The following is a 19,559-nucleotide window of genomic DNA, read 5'->3' on the forward strand; positions in this document are numbered from 1 at the left end:
CCAGATCCCTGTCGCTCTGGCCTCCGGAGAAGGTTTTTCTTGCTTCCAGTTTCTCCCCACCTGCCCCAATTTCTATCATGTCATCTCCTTCCCTACTATTGATTATATTATATTAAAATACACAAACATGACCTCGCAAGACTTTTTTCACTGCCTCTTGTCTACAGCCTCTCTGGTTACCCTCGGGCCATGGAAAGAGAATGAATTTTGGAATCACACAGACCCTAGTTTACATCTTGACTTGGCCCCTTGCTCCCTGTGTGATCTGAACCAATTACATAACTTCTCTTGACTTCAGGTACCGCATCGTAAAATTGGGATGAAGAATACCTACCCTGCACTGTTACTGAGAGAATTATATAAGCTAATGAAGGCCACCTTGTTGTAAATACTCAAAACAAACAACAACAAAAAACAAGGTAGCATTTTCTTCCCATTTCTTAAGTGGACTCAAAACTCACATCCTCTAGGAAATGTCCTTGATCAAGTTCTTCTGATGCTAACTACCGCTTTACTCTGTATTCTCTCAGCGCAGGGAATCTCAACATTTGTAACTTAGAGTTACGGGAAGAGTTTCTGAGTTAGACAGACTTGGTTTGGAACTCTGGTTCCAATACTAACTAGCTGTTACCCGGCCAGGTCTCAGTTTCTTTACCCATTACACAGGGGTAAATAACAGTCCCTCCTTACAAGGTTCTTGTGAGGATTCAATGATAATCCAGGGGAAGTGTTTAGAACGGGGCCTGGCGAAGAGAAAGGGCCCAGGAGAGGTCAGCCGCTCTTACTAAGGCAGAAAGTACCAGAAGTGGCCCCAACAGGACGGGATTTCGGTCCCACCCTGACACAGATAAGTTGTATGACCTCAGTCCATTTCCATAACCCCTCATCCCCACGTCCATAAAACGAAAGGCATGCCGCCTGCCTATCTCCCAGGAATTTCATGAAGACGGAACAATGTCATAGATGTGAAGGATCTTTGACAAACGGGAGGCACGACTTTTACACGTCGGCTGGCGTGAAAGCTGTTTTGGACTCCGCGCGTGTGTGTGTGTGTGTGTGTGTGTGTGCGTGTGTGTGCACGCGCGTGTGAGTGTCTGGAAGCTCCTGGAGGCAGGGAGGCACCCTCCCAGCTCTCTGCGCCCATCCCCTGCTCTCCGTGTTAATTCCGCCGCCGGCCCCGGCTCGGCGCCCTGCCCGCCTGCAGCACAGCGCGAAGCAGAAGCGCCCGGCAGCGATCCAGCCCCAGGTCCGAGGCCCGCGCCGCCCCGGGGCGAGGGAAAGACGAAGCATGTGTAATAAATGCTCTCCAGGCGGCGAGGGAAAAATCACCTAACACTCCTGTGGCTGTTAGGGGGGGAAAAAAAAGAGAGAGAGAGAGAGAGAGAGAAGGGGAAAGAAAAAGCCTGGGCTTTGCACAAGCGGCCGGGCTGTTTGTCATCTGTGAAATGAGGCGATGGAAAAGCACGGGGGGCGGGGCCGCTGCCGCTCGGGGAGCCGGGCCTCGGGCGTCTGCTCCGGCGCCCGGGCTGTCTGTCCATCTGCGATTCCCTCCTGAGCCCAAACAGAGGCCTCTCACTGGGCTGACGGCTCCCACCTGGCTCAGGAGCTCGCAGACCTGGCCCAGGTGGTCCCTAAGTAAATATTTTCAGCCTCGCTCACTCCCCTCCTCCTGGGAAAAGAAAATCATCCCTCTGCTCAGCGAGAGGGGACAGCACCCAAACCAAACAGCAGATTATTTGCACCATTGGAACCCTCGTTCCAGGGACTCCCGGGAGGGCGCGTGGTTTCAATCAGACTGTCCCGCCCACTTGTCCATCTTCTAGGTGGGCCTGGTGAACACGGACCTGGGGACAAAGTTAGGACGCCGGCCAGAGCACTTCGGGCCTGTGCCGATTGGCACGGGGCTCTTGCCACCTTCCACTAGTCCTAGAAATCCACCTGTGGGCAGAGAGTTAAAAAATGGTCTAACGTAGCCTGGCCAGAGGGGTTCAGTTGGTTGAGCATCATCCCATGTACCAAAGGGTTGCCGGTTCGATTCCTGGTCAGGGCACATGCCCGGGTTGACGGGCTCCCTGGATCCCCTCCCTGCTCATCTTAACCACAAAAAACGTCCAAAGCCGCACCTGCCTCCCCCTCCTTTGCTTTTACTGATCATTGGGCTCCTGCGTGTCCCCTTCTCTCCCCATGAGTTCCAGCTTGTCGGACCCAATACAAGTTCATTCAGGTTCCTCAGCGAGGGTCACCTTTCTCAGCGTTCCAGGGCACCCCGGGGTGGTGACCACAGCCTGCCCCTGGGCAGACCGGTCAGGCAGAAGGAACGGTGGGACTGGGGAGTCTCAAGGAGTTTTAGTGTGGAGTGCGAGCCCTGCTGGAGGCAGGGGACAGGTCACGGAGAATCTGCAGAAGCAGCCGCGCTACAGCGAGATGCAAACTGGAAAAGGCAGGACGAAGAGAAGCGGCCCTCGCACATCTGTAAAAATCAGAAAGGCCGCGCTGCTGAGGACAGTTCTCACGCAGGGTCCTTTCAGGCTGCTACTGGTTCGTACAAGGTTATGTGCTTCCCAAAGCATCTCCTCGTGGGCCGGAGGAATGGTTTACTTCTCACGGAGTGAACTTGGCCCATAGCTAACCTTGACATAAGCTCTGGGGGGCAACCTGGTGAGGACACTTTCAAGTTGTCAGATCCACCCAGTCGATGAAATGATCAAAACAGCCTCTATGTGGCCTTTTCTTCGATGCCCATGAAACTGCCTAGATCATACAATAAGACCCTAGATCATAAAATAAGACCTGGTTATAAAGAATGGGGGCGTGTGACACAGGGTTGGTAATGTTTTTTGGATTATGATATCGGAGCGTTCTTCCACGTGAGACAGTTCATGAATTTGTGGACATTAAATACCTCCGCATCCAGGCAAAGATCACAGCACGGGGGTGGGGGTTTTGTGCGGAAATACAAACTGCGCTGAAACCGTCTACTCAAAGAAAGCTTTTCCCCCACCACACCCCGATGGATGTATTTCAAATGGTCCTTTATGCGAAATAGCCCACCCCTCCAAGAACGCTATAGGGCTGATTCAGAAGGCCACATCCCATGCATTCTTGTGGCCATTCCAAACTCATTATTTATGTGTGGCTTTGGATGGTCTTCAGAAGATTTGTAGAAGCATTCACACCCATTCGGTCCAAAATGTCACTCTTCTGCTGGACCATTCTTTATGCGACAGCCTTGGCATCCCAAATCATTTTAGAGTCAAATGTCAGGCACGTGACCACCCAAAGGAAAAAAATGGAGGGAAAACAGCCAGCAGTCTCAGTCCTCCACTACTCCTTCTGAAAGGCTCTATGGTACTCCCGATTAGAGGCTTGGAAAACAACCATACGACTGTCAGCAAACTGCAGGAATTGTACTGGCAAGATTGGCTTGCGGTGGCTCTGTCTACAGATTGTGTTTCTTGTCTGCCTGCCAAGACCCACTGTCCCTGATAAATGTAGCACTCAGAGATGGCCAATGAGAGAGGTGGATTGTACCACACAAACCAGCCTTCTGGAGAAGACCAGGGAGACCAGATCACAGGTTTCATCATGTAAGTAGCACAGTATCTAAGAGTCTGCGTGTCTTTCATGGATCTTACCATCTCAAGTTCAACTGCTTGTCCCCTCTCTTCTGTAGGTTTAGCATATAAATGTCATTTTTCATTGCCTAAGAAGTACTAGGAACCCCTGCCTTTGCTTCGTGCCATGTCAGACGTAGCATCTTCCATATAATCCTGTTTTGCAGTTTATTTGGACTTTTTTTCCCCCCACTCTCTCTGACAAAAGTCCTTTTTCAACTCTGTTCATCAGCTCAGAATTGTCTGCCAAATACATTCTTCCCAGTCTCTGTGAAGTGTACCCAGATCCCGGCCAAGGCCCTTTGTTCTAGTACCACAGGCCACAGGCCAGGAAACAAATGTCTCCTCTTCAACACCATCCTCAGCTGCCACACACCGCACCCTCCTTTATTTTCCAAACACATGACCTTGAGATGGAAGAAGAGATGCAAACATCATCTAGGTCCTGAGAGTCCCTCTACAATTTTCCATGGAGAACTTGAAGGTCCTTGGGGACCCATCTCACCATTCATTCTCATAGCAGCCAGACGAAGGGAACAGTAAATCATGGGGTTCAGCGGTCTCATCTGGCATATTGCCACACGCCCTCTACTGTGCCGTCCCTTCCCAGGTGCCTAAGAAGGGCACAATCCAAACACTACCCAACATCATTTCTTCTGAGAGTGGTAATAGGGTTCTTCTACATGGTGGTTCCTGCAAATCTCTTCTATTGTTGTTATGCGTAGATTGGTGCTTTTTTATAAAAATCAGAATGTCTCTTTGTGGAGTTTCCCCTTTTCTTTTCATTCGTGTAACTTTGACATCAATTTCCATTCCCGGCTTCAGCATATTTTTCAATCGGGTTGCTTTTTTCCTGAATTATTTTCCTACTCCCTATTATATGCATTGTCTTAACAAACTAGAATATAACAAGGTGATCCTCAGACTTTTTCCTTCATTTTTAGCAATCACTGGGGCTTGAATATAGAGCAAACAGAATTCTTAATCAATAACCTCGGGGAAAAGAGGAACACAAATTAGATTCTGAAGATCAGCAAGTTCTAATTGGTGGGAATCATTTCCCAGCCTCCAGAAGACAGAGCATCTATCTTGGGGTCACAGGGAATAGTTGTTTTCAAGCCTCACTGACTGAAACAAGTCAATTTCCTCCTCACTCACTTTCTCTTTAAAATAATCTCTGTATTTGAGAATCTTTGTCTAGCTTCTCAGTAGCTGGTATTGAAATATTAACAACAACAATAAGCTTCGCGATGTTGTAGAAAGAACACTGGGCAAGGAATCTAAGAAACCGAGTTCTAATCCCAATGCCACCATGTGTGGTTCAGGCTACTTACCTGAACTCTGACTCTCATGACCTGACCTATTAAATGGACGCAGAAAATAGTTCCCGCTCTTCACTGGGTGTCTGTAAGGGTCAGATACACACATGGACACATGGACACATATGCATATATGAACACACACACGTATTTTAAAAACTATAATGCTTCACAAACACTACATTTCAGGTAATTACAGCATTTTAAAGCTAGCTTGGTATCCCAGAGCCCTTATAAAAAGAACAAACTGCAAAGAACAAACCTAGGCTCCAGGATTTTTGCAGCAAAGCTGACTCTAGAATATGAGGTCATTCATTCTGTTTCAGAAATTTGCCCTGATATGAAATTGGGATGGTGATGAATCTCTGGCCTTCCTCCAAAAAGTTCTGCTTCCTGGCCTGAGGCTCTACCTCTTCCCCAATGATACCCCTACTCACTTTTCAACTCACAACTCACCCTAAGGGTCCATCTAGACAACACTTCAGAAGACGAAACAGAAACACCAATATCGAGGCAAGACACATCCCGGGTAATAGGTGATTGAGGTGGAGGTCGGAGGAATTGACATTTCATTACACTAGGGTATCTTATACTAAGGCATAAAATTTTACATTCTAGTATTTTATAATAGGGGATAACATAACTTGAAGTAGAGCCTAATATCCTCTCAGTTTCAGCCATACCATCTTTTATTAATTAATTAATTCGCTACCTACGATTCTTTTAGCCAGCACGGCAGGTTCAATCACGATTCATACTGACAAGGCTTCTGAGTCAAGGGGAAAAGATGTTGATGGGCATAGATGCAGGTCTATGACACTGGACACAAAACAATGCTACGGAACCCAGAGCTGAAATCTGTGAGCACAAAGGCGGGGGTGCAGATATGCACACACACACCCCAAATGGCATCCTGGCTGAGAACAAATACATTTTGCTATTTCTTATTTATTTTTTAGATATATCTTTATTGATTTCAGAGAGAGGCAGAGAGAGGGAGGGAGAGAGACAGAAACATCAGTGATGAGAGTCACTGACTGGCTGCCTCCTGCATGCCCCCTACTGGGGATCGAGCCCACAACCCGGGCACGTGCCCTGACCGGGAATCGAACCTCGATCTCCTGGATTCTAGGTCGATGCTCAACTGCTGAGCCACGCCCGGCCGGGCAGCTATTTCATTTTCAATGCTGTCATTTTTCAGTAGACCAGAACAAAGCAACACTCGTGAGATGAAGGAAGTGCTGCGAGGGGTTTATTGCTTTTGTTTGAAGTCATTCATGGTGAAGATGATTTTAATTTAAATGTGGGGTTCGTTTCACATCGCAAGGTAGGACACTTAGCAATTAACCTCTCGCCGTATAGAAATCTATGAGATTGTGTACTGGAAGAAAGGCTGTTTTGTTAGTTTTTCAACTGAAAGAAATTTACCAGGCAACTCAAGGATGCAGAGACTTAATGACAACGACAAAAAATGAGCAGATATTCTCTTTATGTACCTCCCCCAACAGATGTCATGGGGATGTTTTGCTTTCCTGGGCCGGTATCTAGAAAGGTCAGCCCAAACAACTCTTTTCGAATGCTCTCTCACATGGAAATAGAATTGATTTTCCTGTTTTGTGCCTGGCCTTTGCACCAACATAGTGATTTTAAGGGAAATCGTTATGAACTTGCGTCCTCACAACCTTTCCCAATGACCCACTTCACCTGTGGGATGTTGATGTGTTCTGATTTTAGGAAAACCCACTAGGAGAGGGGCCTTGCTTTATAAAATAACTGAAAACTTAAGAGTAAATATTGGTAGATTGAGTCTTTTCTGAAATGCACTTGAAAACTCATTATGGTGGAACCTTCACAATTGCAAGAGGTGCACCCTTTGAGCAGAAGGCCATGCAGATAAGCACTGCCCCTCCCCAGGACACAGCCTCACAAAGACCGCCACGTGGAGTGGGCCAGGGTGGCAGCCCACCCCGAGAGCTCCAGAAAACCCTCGAGTTGCTTTAATTATATGTCTCCTCATGTATCCAATGGGGAGAGTAAGTAAGCCCTTCCTCATTGAGTTGGGAGGATTCAAGGGTATCTTTATATTAACTGAGAACAAGAAAACTGCACCAAGATGCAGGTTTTCACTTGCCCTGAGCTAGCAGCATCTGCACACCAACCCCACGGCTCCGAAGATTCCAGTTGTGAAGCCAGGACAAACTACCGATCACGGTCCCTTGCAAAGAGCTCTAGCTATAGATAGCAATTGAAGCCATGAATCTCCTACATCAGAAAAGATCCATGGTTAGGCTTTTTAATGGGGGAGTGGGGAGGCCTCACATAACTGGATTCTTAAAGTTAGGATCCGCATCTATAGATGTGAGGGTAAAAACGTGCATCACCAGCGGCGTTTTCTCAATAGTGGCTCTCTCACCTAATTTGATGCCTCTTTAAATCTCCTGACTTTGCCCGGCCAGGCGTGGCTCAGCGGTTGAGCATCGACCCAGGATCCAGGAGATCGAGGTTTGATTCCCGGTCAGGGCACAGCCCGGGTTGCGGGCTCGATCCCCAGCAGGGGGCGTGCAGGAGGGAGCCCATCAATGACTCTCTCGTCATTGATGTTTCTCTCTGTCTCCCCCTCTCCCTTCCTCTCTCTGAAATCAATAAATATATAGTTAAAAAATAAAAATAAAAATAAATAAATCTCCTGATTGCAGAACCACCATTGTCATGAACTCTTGCCACAGTCCTGTCCTAGAGCCACAAACTCTTGATGCTATAATGAGGGAGCTCTAGACTCACTGACGATGAACGCCCTCGGACCAGGTCCCAGGTTGGAGGCCACTGAAACGGGTCCAGCTCTAACGAGAGACTAGCACATTTTGTAAAAAGATATACACACCTAGAGTCAGAGAGTAAGATTTTTTTTTTTTCTAACTAAAGCAACTAAGGTAGCTTCAGAGACTTCTGACTCGGGGCCCCATGTGTTCTGTGCACTTTCATTTGGACAGTCCTCACACCTTCGGGGCATCCTAAATATAAAAGCAAACTATTTCAAAGCTGCTTCTAGAAACCTCCTGAAGATCCTACATTTATACATGTCAGAGCTGTACAGATGCTGCTGATTTCAAGACCTAGAGTGAAAAATAATATACAGCATCACGGATGGGGAATTGGGGGTCATCTTATGCTCTAGCGACCAACGCAGAAGATATTCCTTTGCCAAGTGAGAACTTCCTTCTTGCTTTTCACCTGCCTGAAACTTTCTGACAGTTCCCTCGAGCTCTTCGGTGCCGTGCCGCTTTTATTTTTATGGAACAGAGCTGGGTTGGCCTTGGCCTCCCGTCTCTGTGTCTCGGATGCCACAGCGAACCTGAGATAGATGCCTCGCTGCTTTTGCGAGTAGGGTAGTCTCTTAAGTGGCTCGCCGAAGAAGGGAAAAAAAAAAACCCAAACCCGAGTTAGAACCTGACAAACATCCAGATGAGCTGGCCTCCCCGGATCCCATCCAAGGTCTGACAAGTCGCTATACAGAAAAGCAGTTCTTTTGGAGGCCAGCCTGCTTGCCAGCCTGCACATCAACGCTGGGAGAGGGCAGAGCACCAGCTGCCCGCATACCCTCTCAGGCTGCATCTGCAAGAGCAGAAAGGGCTCTTCAGTTTTCGCAAACTGAACGCCTCCCCCCTCCCCGGCCACCCGCTCATCAAAATGCCACTTGGTTGGATTATTGAAATATCCCCCGACCCGGGAAGCCTGCACAACTTTTCGCAGCTAACCTCTGCCCGGGCAGAAGTCAATAAAGAAACAAAATGCAAATAAATTAGCATTCATCGCTGCTGATCTAGTATAAATATTTATAAGGGAAAGATGCGGCGATTTTTGAGTGATACCATGATCCCGGCCCCACATACGCAGTTAAAAACAGCCGTGCTTGCGAGATCGCGCTCCGCGTGTTTTTTTTTTTTTCCTTTTTTTTCCATTTCACATCACCATAATCACCTAATAAATATTTAAATGGACCCATTTGCTGTAACTATAAAAGAACCGTGTAAACTTCTTGTCATCTAGACACATTAGCCGTGGTGGAGTCAATGGATTTCAACAGTCACTTAATATTGCAGCCACCAGCTACCTTAAAACTGCCAGCCCGGGCCTGCCAGGAAGCTACTGTAACAGCCGGGCTCACTGACTCGGAGCAAGACACGAGCTTCATTATGAATGCGAGCCTTGCCGCTCTAATTAGGCCTGGGAGAAGTTTAACAACCATCCTACAGTCTTGCTGCTGACAAATATAAAAATAAAGCCTTGTTCGAATTAGCAATGTGAAGTGAGAAGGTCTAGAAGCAGCAACTGTCTGACCGGCCCTGGAACAGCTCTAATCTATAGTGAGGTTATTTTGGTTCATAAACTGCTAGTATGTTACCTGCAGGAGGTCCCCCCTGTAAAATGAATTATAGTAAGCTATATGTGATAATTAACCATGCATTAGCAAATATCTTGAAACAGGGAGGCTCTGTTTTCTCTGTATTTTGACTAATAAAAGCATGAATTTGTTCAACAAATGATCATTTAGGTTGTGGAATTCTAACCGTATTGGAAGGACACAGTGAGTAATACAACATTGTGCTGGTCTCAGGGTTTCCTTACCCAAACAGGCTGCTTAATAGGCTGGCTCCATACTATGATGCTATTCACAGACCCGAAAACCACAGCGTTGAGAAGACAAATACAATATACATTTAAAATAATATGAACCTTGTGCTCTTATTTACTTTAAAATCACCCTCTGTGTGACAATTAAAAAAAAAAACATGAGCAAAGTCCTGCTTCAGAAAACAACCTTGTATTTCATTTAAAATAATTTAAAAACAACTGCCGCAACTTTGCAACAATTAAAACTATATCATTGTACTTTTATGTTTTACAGAGAGGGTTCCTAAGAAATGTCTTTAGAAGGTTTCACACATGCCCTGCAAATAAAAAATGAAATTGTGACACGGATAAAAGCGACACTATATTTTGTGAATTATTGAAGTCATCGTCCAGAAATGATGCAATGAGTAGAGCTGATGGGTAGTGATGACTTGGGGAGACGTGTTCGGGGTGCTGGGTGGGCTCTGGGAGACTGATGAGAAGATGTCACGTGCAATGGTCAGAACGTTCAGTGAGGACAGGAGCCCAGGTGTTCCCACCACGATAGGAAGCTGCCAGAATAGGAGACGGAGACGGTGCCTGGAAATGGACAGACTTTCCCCTTGTCTCGCAGGACACCGATTGCTTTTTTCATAAAAGGGAATATTTCTTCTTTCTTTTTTTTCTCATCTGCTAACCTTGCAGTTCAAATGTATATTTACATGTAGTATATATAAGCACTTGGACACATACTTACACAGATCTAAAAATAATCCAGACAGACCACTGAGGCAGATTTTACCCCAAATATGTGACCAATAGTTCTGCTTTAAATAGTCTCTCCCAATCCATCAATAAATTGAGGTTATCCCTTCTAAGCAGTTTCAAGAGTTTATATGTTTATACCGAAACTGTTTCCATGAGATATTAATAGATGTTATGCTAAAAGGGTCCTGTGGTCAGATATACATGAGAATCTCTGGGTTAAGTAGAGTAACATAGGTTTCTTTACCACAGGACTTCTCAGAGCCTTTACTACCTACCACCTTGGGGAATACTGGCCCAGTGTAAACATTAGATACACATAGCCAGTTCTCATTGGAAAGGGTATCTGGTTTTATGAAGAGAAGCCCAAAGATGCAAAGAGATGAAAAGAGATGTTGATTTCAAAGATCTCCGTCAAGGACCAGATGGGTTGAGGGATAGCCATCAGTAAATCTTCCAGGATGGGATTCCCTATATCCAATGAGAGAACGTCTAACCCTAAGTGGGCCTGAGGGCTTTCTTAGTTTGACTAAGGGGCTATCCTTTTAATAATCAAAATATCCCTCGGTTGCAAGCGATTCGCCCACTCCAGGTTCTCGAGAAGAGCAAGGCAAACATGTTTTATCATCTCAGCAAAGAATCTCTTCTTTTCTTTCCTTGTTAAGTCACAGAATTTCTACTCTTAATCATCGAACCAGGCCACCAGGAAGGAACAGGTGGGTGGCCATTAGCCTCCGTGAGGGAGGTGAAAACACCCCCCACTCTACACAGTCTTTTTAGCTCAGACCATCCTTGTATCCAGGTGTGATGTGTATGGATTGTCTCTTTGAGTGAGAGGTCTCTCTTTCAACCTCCCAGTATATTGGGTGGTGAGAACGCAGGTGATAAATTCCTATGAAAGCAGAAATCTGCAAATAGAGTAAAGATCCTGGGTGGGAAAATGGAAGAGGGCTGGTGTTAAAACCAACTGCAGACTTCGCTCTGTGAATTTTGGGGTTTGGCGGTTGGTGTAGGAGTCCGGAGAGACTCACCGCAAAGAGAATGAACAGGGATCCTCTTGGCACCCACAAATATCTTTGGAGGCTGGTGGCATAGGAATTATCCCCATCGCCTAGTTCCTCAGTTCTTCCCTGTTCCACAAACATGCTTTGCTCAAAAATTTAAGAATTTTAGTTTGTGTACTTGAGAAAGATTTGGAACTGTATCTACAGGTGATTGGAAATTCTCAGTGCTGGCTTCAAGCTTTTGTAAAGTGTTTGTGGGAGTCTGAGACTATGGGAAAAAAATAACATGTTGTGCAAAGTTGGTCCTGAGTCATGTTCGCTCATCTAATGGTAGCAGCCCAGGCTTAGAATCAATCAGATAGACCTGAGTTTGATCCTGCCTCTGCCGCATATACTATTTAGACACCCTGGGCTTCAATTTTCTAATCTATAACATCATATAACAAGATAATGCATGCAAAGTGGTGGGCTCACAGTAGGAGTTGAGTGGATAACGGTTGTCCCTCATGCCTTGTCTCATGTCACCCAACAGAGACATGTTCCGCCACTATGGCCTTGTGCTATGGCCCAGACTGGACCTAGAATCTATGCCCCTATTAAGAGGCAGGACAACCTCAGAGTATACGCTTAAATAATCGCTGCTCTTTCTGAGCATTTATCATAGGTCGTTGAGGCCCTGTTCAAAGCAATTTTTGTGTGTGCATTTATCCTGTTTAATCTTAACAACCTGCCTGTGATTTGGAGGTTCTATTTCTAGTTAACTGTAGTCAGAGATAGAAAAAAAGGGAAAAATAAATCCCCAATGATAGAGTGGTTTCTTTCACCCCATTCCGCTGCCATCAGGACTGATGTTAAAGCCCCGGGCTGTTTCTGCACTATTTATTCATCAGAGTGGCACTGCCGATGGGGCTTGGGAGCGAGTGCTAAGAGTGCCCCCTTTTGGTCCTTGAAAGACTTACAGCCCGTCTGGGAGAATTAGGTGTGAAGCCTCCTTAGGCTCTTTGCAAAGCACATTCAGGGTTATTTGTGTCTTGTGCTGTTGTGTCCCCTGGTCGGTCTGTATGTGGCTTTTACATTCCTTAATAAAGTAATAGACATGAAAGAATTCTGTGGCTGACGCCAGCAGCCGCAGAGAACACCAAGTCTAAAGTCGGCTAAAGGTAAACATATGGAGCCATCCAAGGAATGTAGCAATAAAAATTGGAACATATGACGGAGCCTCCTCTCCCCCCTCTCTGTTTCTGGGATAATTGTGTCAAGGAGGGGGCAAAAAGCAGCTCTTTGCAGACAGCAAGCCGTCACTGTGATCTGCTCTCTTCTGGCAGGGGGAGCCAGTCAAAGAATCTTGCAAGAAATAGTTAGCTGCTTTTTTTTTTTTCTTCCCCCGACTGAGCGTTCAACTACCAAAAAATCTCTCAAATCAAATCCAAAGACAATTATTTATTTTCCAGACTTAATTTAATAGCAAAAACACCCCTGGAGGACTGAATGTGGTATTTGACTTTTATTTGGGCCACTCTGGGCATCACCAGCGGCTGTCTTCTCCAAAGTGTGACTTTGCAGCGAGCGCCGCGGCCCACAGAGCTGTCCAGGGGCGCTGGCTGGGATCCTCAGGGCCCTCGCAACAGCGGCCCGGGGGCCTGGCCAGAGACAGCACATAAATAACGCCTCTCAGTGCAAGATTGACTCGGTATTTCTTCTCCGTGGCTCTTACTTTTCATTCTCATGGAGGGAAATCATGACCCTGGTCTGTCCCCAGACCACCCTCCCAGCCTTGTCTGATGCCAAGGTGGCCCCACCATAGGCCCTGCCTGCCCCTGTCCTGTGGGATTGATGGATGCTTCCCCATCTCACCCCTCTTTTGCTCCTGCCATTACGTCTGCCTGAAGCACCCCATCTGTGTGGGAAGCATCAGATATTAAAACACGTGCTACGGAGTCCGAGCGACGGATTCAAATCCTGACTTCACGACTTAGTATCTAAACGTTCTGGAGAAAGTTAGCTGGCTTCCCTGGGCCTTTCTGTGTGTTTCTTGATCTGTAAAAATGGAAACTATATAGGACCAACTTATTTTATAGGGCTATGGTGGGGGTGAATTGAGCACATGGTTTAGCCAGTATCTGGCACATGGTAAGTACTCAATAACTCTGTTATTATTAGAATCATTATTACTCCCACTATGGAAATTCTACTCACCCTTCAAGAGACACATAAACCTCATTTCTTCCAGGAGACCTCCAGGGAGTCTCCGCCTCCCTTCCCAGCCTTCTTTTTATTCAATTACTCAATTGTTCTCTACCTCTGAGGTCTTCAGTCATTTATTTTGCTGTTTATTAGTATGACTTGAAATAATTTCATTCAGTTAATAGCCATTTATTAAGCACATACCATGTGCAAAGCACAGTGCTGGATATGCAACAATAGACCCAACGTCGGAGGTCCTTCCAAGCAGCCAAAGATACAAGGGAAACCATGGCCCAGGCTGACCATGGTGCACAGTTGAAAATGTTAATTAAATGCCATGAGACAGATGCAAAGAAGATGTTCTTGTGGAGGGAGGGGTATAGAGGAAGGAGAGGTCAATGTCAGTTGGGGTGATTGGGGAGTGCTTTATGGAAAAGATGGTACTTGCTGGATCCTTCAGGCTTTGAGTATTTAAAGATAAAGAAAAGGGTAGGGAAGGGCGAAGGTAGAGAGATAAGTGACTGGCTATGTGCCTTTGTCACTCCAACCAGGATGTTAGCCCCAGGAAGCCAAAGATTATCTCAGAAACTGTGTCAACTTGCCATTAGGCATGTTAAGAGGTCATAGCCAGGCCAGGAAAGGGAGCCAAGAACAGTATGGGGTAAAGGCCAGGGAGATTGACAAGATGGGGGGAAAATGGATGGCACCTTAAGAATGGGACTAGTCAGGGCAAACCATTCATCCTAAAGGAGGGGTAGGTACCCTAAAACATCCCAGGTTGCATTCCAATCCATTTGGTCCAATCCAAGGGGCAAGGTGAGCATGTGTTCTTTAGTGGCTAGTCCAGCAGGAACATGGGGAGTTTTCCTGAGCCTCTGATTGGAACGATAGAAGGTGGGCTCTGGCCTGGGCCAGGAGCTGGACAAAAGGGTTAGGGTGGGTTAAGAACTCCAGTCCCAGAATGCACCAGCCCAGGGACTTTGAGTGACAGTGGGCTGAGTAAACCAGTTCCTTGAGGGCCAGGATGCTTGGGCCTCTACTGTGCCCCAGTGCAAGGGGTCGTATCTGTAGACCACACTGCTGAGTGTCTGGGGAGCCGCAGCTTGAATGTGCCTGTGGCCCACAGTGGTGCATAAGAGAGGAAGTGTGGGTTTCAAGTCATCAGACCTGGACTGAGCTCATTAGCTCTGTGACTGAGTGAATCATCCAGCGCTCTCATTTGTCAAAGGTGGCAGTTCATACCCATTATATTAGCATCAAAAGAGCGAACTGTGTAAAGGGTCTAGAATGCGGTTCCAGGACAGCATTTCTGGCACCAGGTGGGGACCTGTTCAAAATGCAGTCTCAGGTCCCACCCTAGACCTCCTGAATCAGAACCTGCGGTTCAACTGGACCCCCAGGCGATGCCTTCGCACCTCCGAGTTTGTTACACACGGGGAGAGGATAGTGCATGACCAAGGTAGGGGTGCCTGCGGGTGCTGTCATGGCTCCGTTGACTCCTGTCACCAGGTACCACCGACCCCAGCCTAGACTGAGAGCAGAAGAGTTGCTTTCGGAGGGGTTCTTCCTGGTGCAGGGTCTGAGCGCGACCAACTCTGCAGGGAGTGCCTCTCAGGTTTGTGTGGCCTTGCAGGGACTTATGCAGGGACTTATCCTGTGTACCAGTCACACACTCACATGTATAACACACACTGGGCTTTCTGGAAAAGCCGAATCTGACCTTGGTAGTTGACGAGCAGAGAGGTCTCTCTCTTTATGCCTAATTGCTCCTAGCCTCTCGTCTCATTCCTTTGGTTTCCAGCTCAGCACATTTTGCAGTTTCACGGGTTTACATTTGCTTTCTACTCAGTGTGTTGGTAGCTGTCTCCATTCCCCCTGGATAAAGGCCCATGTTCCCTGCTACAGTGAAAATGCTCTGCATGCTTTTGGTGAACTGAGGAGACGCTCTGCTCTGAACCAGCAGAACACAGTCACGGAGCACCCTCCTTCCCTTCCTGCTCCGGCCCACGGAGTAGGTCTGGCCTATCACCTCCCCACCCACACCTCCCATCATCTTCCAACCCATCTATTAAAACCCCACCTTGTGTGATATGAGCTCCAATCCCCCTGTGGTGTTCGAGGCAGGAGCTGTGCTGCGTCCCCAGAGGTCACTTATTAGAGACGCAGCCACCCTGGAGCCCACGGTCAGTTTCATACCAGCTAAATCTTGGACCACGTATTCAGCCGCTTACTGTGTGAGCTTGAGTAAGTTACCTATCATGCCTGAGCCTCAGTTTCCCTGCATCCAAGATGGGGAGACAATTGTACAGCGTTCAATGATATCATCCAAGAAAAACGCTTAGTATCATTCCTGGCACATGAGTACTCAATAAATGTTTGCTATTAATATTAGGCTCACCTTATACAAAGAGGTTACTCTCTGCCCTCCTCTTCCCATTTAATAAGCAAACAGACAGCTCAGACTTGGAATGGAGTCCTGGTGAGCTCCACCCAGATGGAAGCCAAGTGGTGCCTCATAATCCCTGAAAAAACAACAGGTAACCTCCAAACTACACACCCAAAGGAGCCAAGACCAATGCTTTAGTGCCCATTAGTCCCTGTCTGGCTTTCTATAGGAAATATGACCTCTTTTTTTCAGGGACTATAATTTGTGGATTAATTAGACTATTGGATTTTCTTTCTCTTTTTTTGTGATGGCCAGAGGGCCTCATTAGCACCTCTACTAGCCTTGGTCAGGGCAGGAAGGAGCAGTGGTGAGTTCCAATAGTCTGAAGCGGGAGAAAAGAGTAGGCAATGAAATGAGTTTTCTCTCTGGGATCCTGGGTTTGAGATGTGGACAGAGATGAGCAATTTATCCATTCCCATGTCACATGTTTATGGAACCCCTGCTGTGTGCACTGTCTGCTCCTAGAAGAAGCCAGCTTCCTGTGGGGGCAACAACTAAGGGACATACGAAAACAAATCCATGATATAGAAGTGAAGGGCAACCACCAAGCAGGCCTCACGCACGTTTCCTCCCCGAGTTTCAGTTTCCTCATCTATAAAATGAAGAATTTAGCCTGTAATAAGATTACAGATTTTTCACGGTTGGAAGGGACCAGAGACATCTTCTACGCCAATATTATTTTCTGTCAGAAAAGTAATGGCCTATCAGAACTCAACACCCCACCCCCAGAGAAAAGACTCGAACTACTTCAAGAGACAGCTCATAATCACATGAAGATTATATTTTACTGAAAGTCTGTCTCCCTATAAGTTCCTTACGTTGGTATTATTTCTGAGAGCTGGCCAATTCTCAGGAAGCCAGTGCTCAGAATGGCCAGTTTTCCTAGTGGCAGATTCCATCCAGGCCAGTGTGTGGAAAGCCAGTCTGCTGAATGACCGAGCCTGGCCTTCAGCTCGTAGGTCCAGTGCGGCTGTGTCAGGGGCTCGGTTAAAGCACTGCTGGACCAGTGATAGACAAGCACTGACCGGCTTACCTTCTCCAGCGTCCCCACTACTCCCCCAATATCCTGGGATCTTCCCGAAGAACCTCCTGAACTTTCCCATGATCCAGAAACCAAGGGCTTAATGCCTAGACCAGCAAAAAGGTCCTCCAGGGCTCTCTGTCAGCCCTGCGGCCAATATCCCTTTGATTGGTCCTGGCTTGTACAGTACCTATTGCTAATATTTTCCTATCACCCCCATGGATGGTCTCTTGACGCTCTGGGCCAAATAGACTAAACCTGAGTATCTTTCTAGACGTATTTGGAGACACTTGTCCAATCCACTAACTGTGAGTATTCACATTCTCAGGTTCTGCCTCTGCCCCTTTTTTCTGGCACTTTCTCTCTGAAAGTGTTCCATTTGCCATTACACCTCTTTGCTGTGACATCTCTGGTGGAGACTGGTCTGCACAGAATGGAGCAGAAGTCCCCTTAACCTTATGATGGATACTCTTCCTCAAGCTATAGAGCCAAAGATAATGTCAACTTTAAGCAGCCTATCAGAGGTAAAATTCTAAGAAATCAAACCCATCCTAACACGAAGCTTTACATGACTAATGTCCAGTTCAGGATTCGGCTGCTAAGTGCTCTTAGCTCCTAGGAGTGGAGATCATTCACAGCGAGGTGCTGACGTCCGGAGGTTGTTTGGCTGGAGAGCTTGAGGGGGAGCAGAGGAAAATGATTACAGGTGAGTAAAAGTACAAGAGCGAGGGGGAGAGAGCGAGAACACCCCCAGGGGGACGCTGGGGAGAAGTGAGTAGAATGCGCCATTTGGAATAAGATCTTCTTCAAGGAAATAAGGAGAAATTGAAAAGGTGAAGGCGGGTGGGAGCGGGGATCTGGACACTATTGTGCAAGTAATGTGGGGTCACAGAGATTTTGAGCTGGGTAGGGATGTGCTTAAGGTGCAGTTCTAAGAAGAACAGTCACTATGGGCTCCAACAAAGAAACCAGAGGGGCGCACAGTCGGCATGGCTCAGCAGATGAGCATCAACCCAGGATCCAGGAGATCGCAGTTCAATTCCCGGTCAGGGCACATGGCCGGGTTGCGGGCTCGATCCCCAGTTGGGGTGTGCAGGAGGCAGCCGATCAATGCCCCTCATCATTGATGTTTCTCTCCCTCTCCCTTCTTCTCTCTGAAATCAATAAAGACATATTTTTTTTTTAAAAAAGAAAGAAACCGGAGGGGCAAGGACATATTTTAAAATGTCCAGGAAAATGGGGAGAAACAGATAGATTCAAAAAGCATTAAAAAGTTGGAACAAGTGTGAATGGATGATAGCAGAGGGAGTGGGATGGGGGTTGCAAGAACGAAGAAATTGATCATTTTGATCAACCATCTTTCTGATCTTTTCTTTTCATGCTCGTCCAGTGGCTGACAGGGCTGGGGCAACCAGGTGGGGGTCTTTCCTGGGGTAGGAGGGTCCTAAAGGTTAGATTCGATTGGAAACGGCTATCCTGAGATTGCCAAAGGTCATCGGAAGCATTCTAATAGGAATCAAGGTCAGCTCCAGGAAGGAAATGCCACGAGTCAAGTCCAAAAAATGATGACAAGGTGGGAAAATCTGGAATTGCAGAATGGAATGAAGCATAGAAATAGATTAAGTCCAGCAGCGTGACTCAAGGCTGTGTGAGTGGAAGGCTGATGATGGGGAGCTGCTTTTTGTGGATGATCATGACAGTGAGGGAAACAGTAGGCGACTAAAAATACAGCTGAGTGCTGGGATAGAGATGGCAAACCTGTGTTGAAAAAATGAACACATGTTGTCGATGGAAGAATGCAGCCTCATGGGAGAATTAGGCTTAGGGACAGGAAACCTAAGTAGCTATCTGAAGCTTAAATGAACAGATACAACACCCCCGTGAGCAGCGAAAACAGAAGGAAGAAGGATCTGACTAATATAAGCTGCACAACTGTGTGGGGTGAAATAATAGGTGCTACCATTTTGAGGGAGCTAAGTGACTGGCGTGATGATGATGGTTTTTCATGTTATTCTCATTGTTGCAACAATCCTGAAAAGATGAGGAAACCGAAGCTTAAAGTGATTAAATACTCAGTCTATAAGTGACAGGTCCAGAACACAGTTCATGCTTTTCTGCTTACTCCATACTGAGTCAAGCTTTCAACATTTGCTCAAATTTATGCACAAAGGGTGGAGGCGAAATTATGAAAGTACAATTGAACTGACACTTTCGTGTTTCGCGGAATTCATGCCAACAACGTTCAGATATGCTTTAGCTTCTTCTAGTGAAGACAAAACTAAACATGGAAAACATGTGCTTTCCTGGCTTGTCTCTTCCCTACTCAGGATTCTCTCTACCAAGCTTCTTAAAAAGAGTTATGAACTTTCTGCCTCCATTGCATCATTTTCTACTGGCCTAGTGGGCTCCCCACCCCCACTGCCCCACAGTGCTTTCTGCAAGGTCACAGGTGACCACCAAGTCTCAATCCAAAGCACCTTCACGCTCTGTGTCCTCTGAGTGACATGCAGAGCTGTTGACAGCTCCCTTGCAAGGCGCTTTTCTTTCTGCTTCAGGAACTTGACATACTCTGGGTTTTCTTATTTTCTTCTTATT

Source organism: Miniopterus schreibersii (genome assembly GCF_964146895.1).
Source record: "Miniopterus schreibersii genome assembly, chromosome: 16".
NCBI lineage: Eukaryota > Metazoa > Chordata > Mammalia > Chiroptera > Miniopteridae > Miniopterus > Miniopterus schreibersii.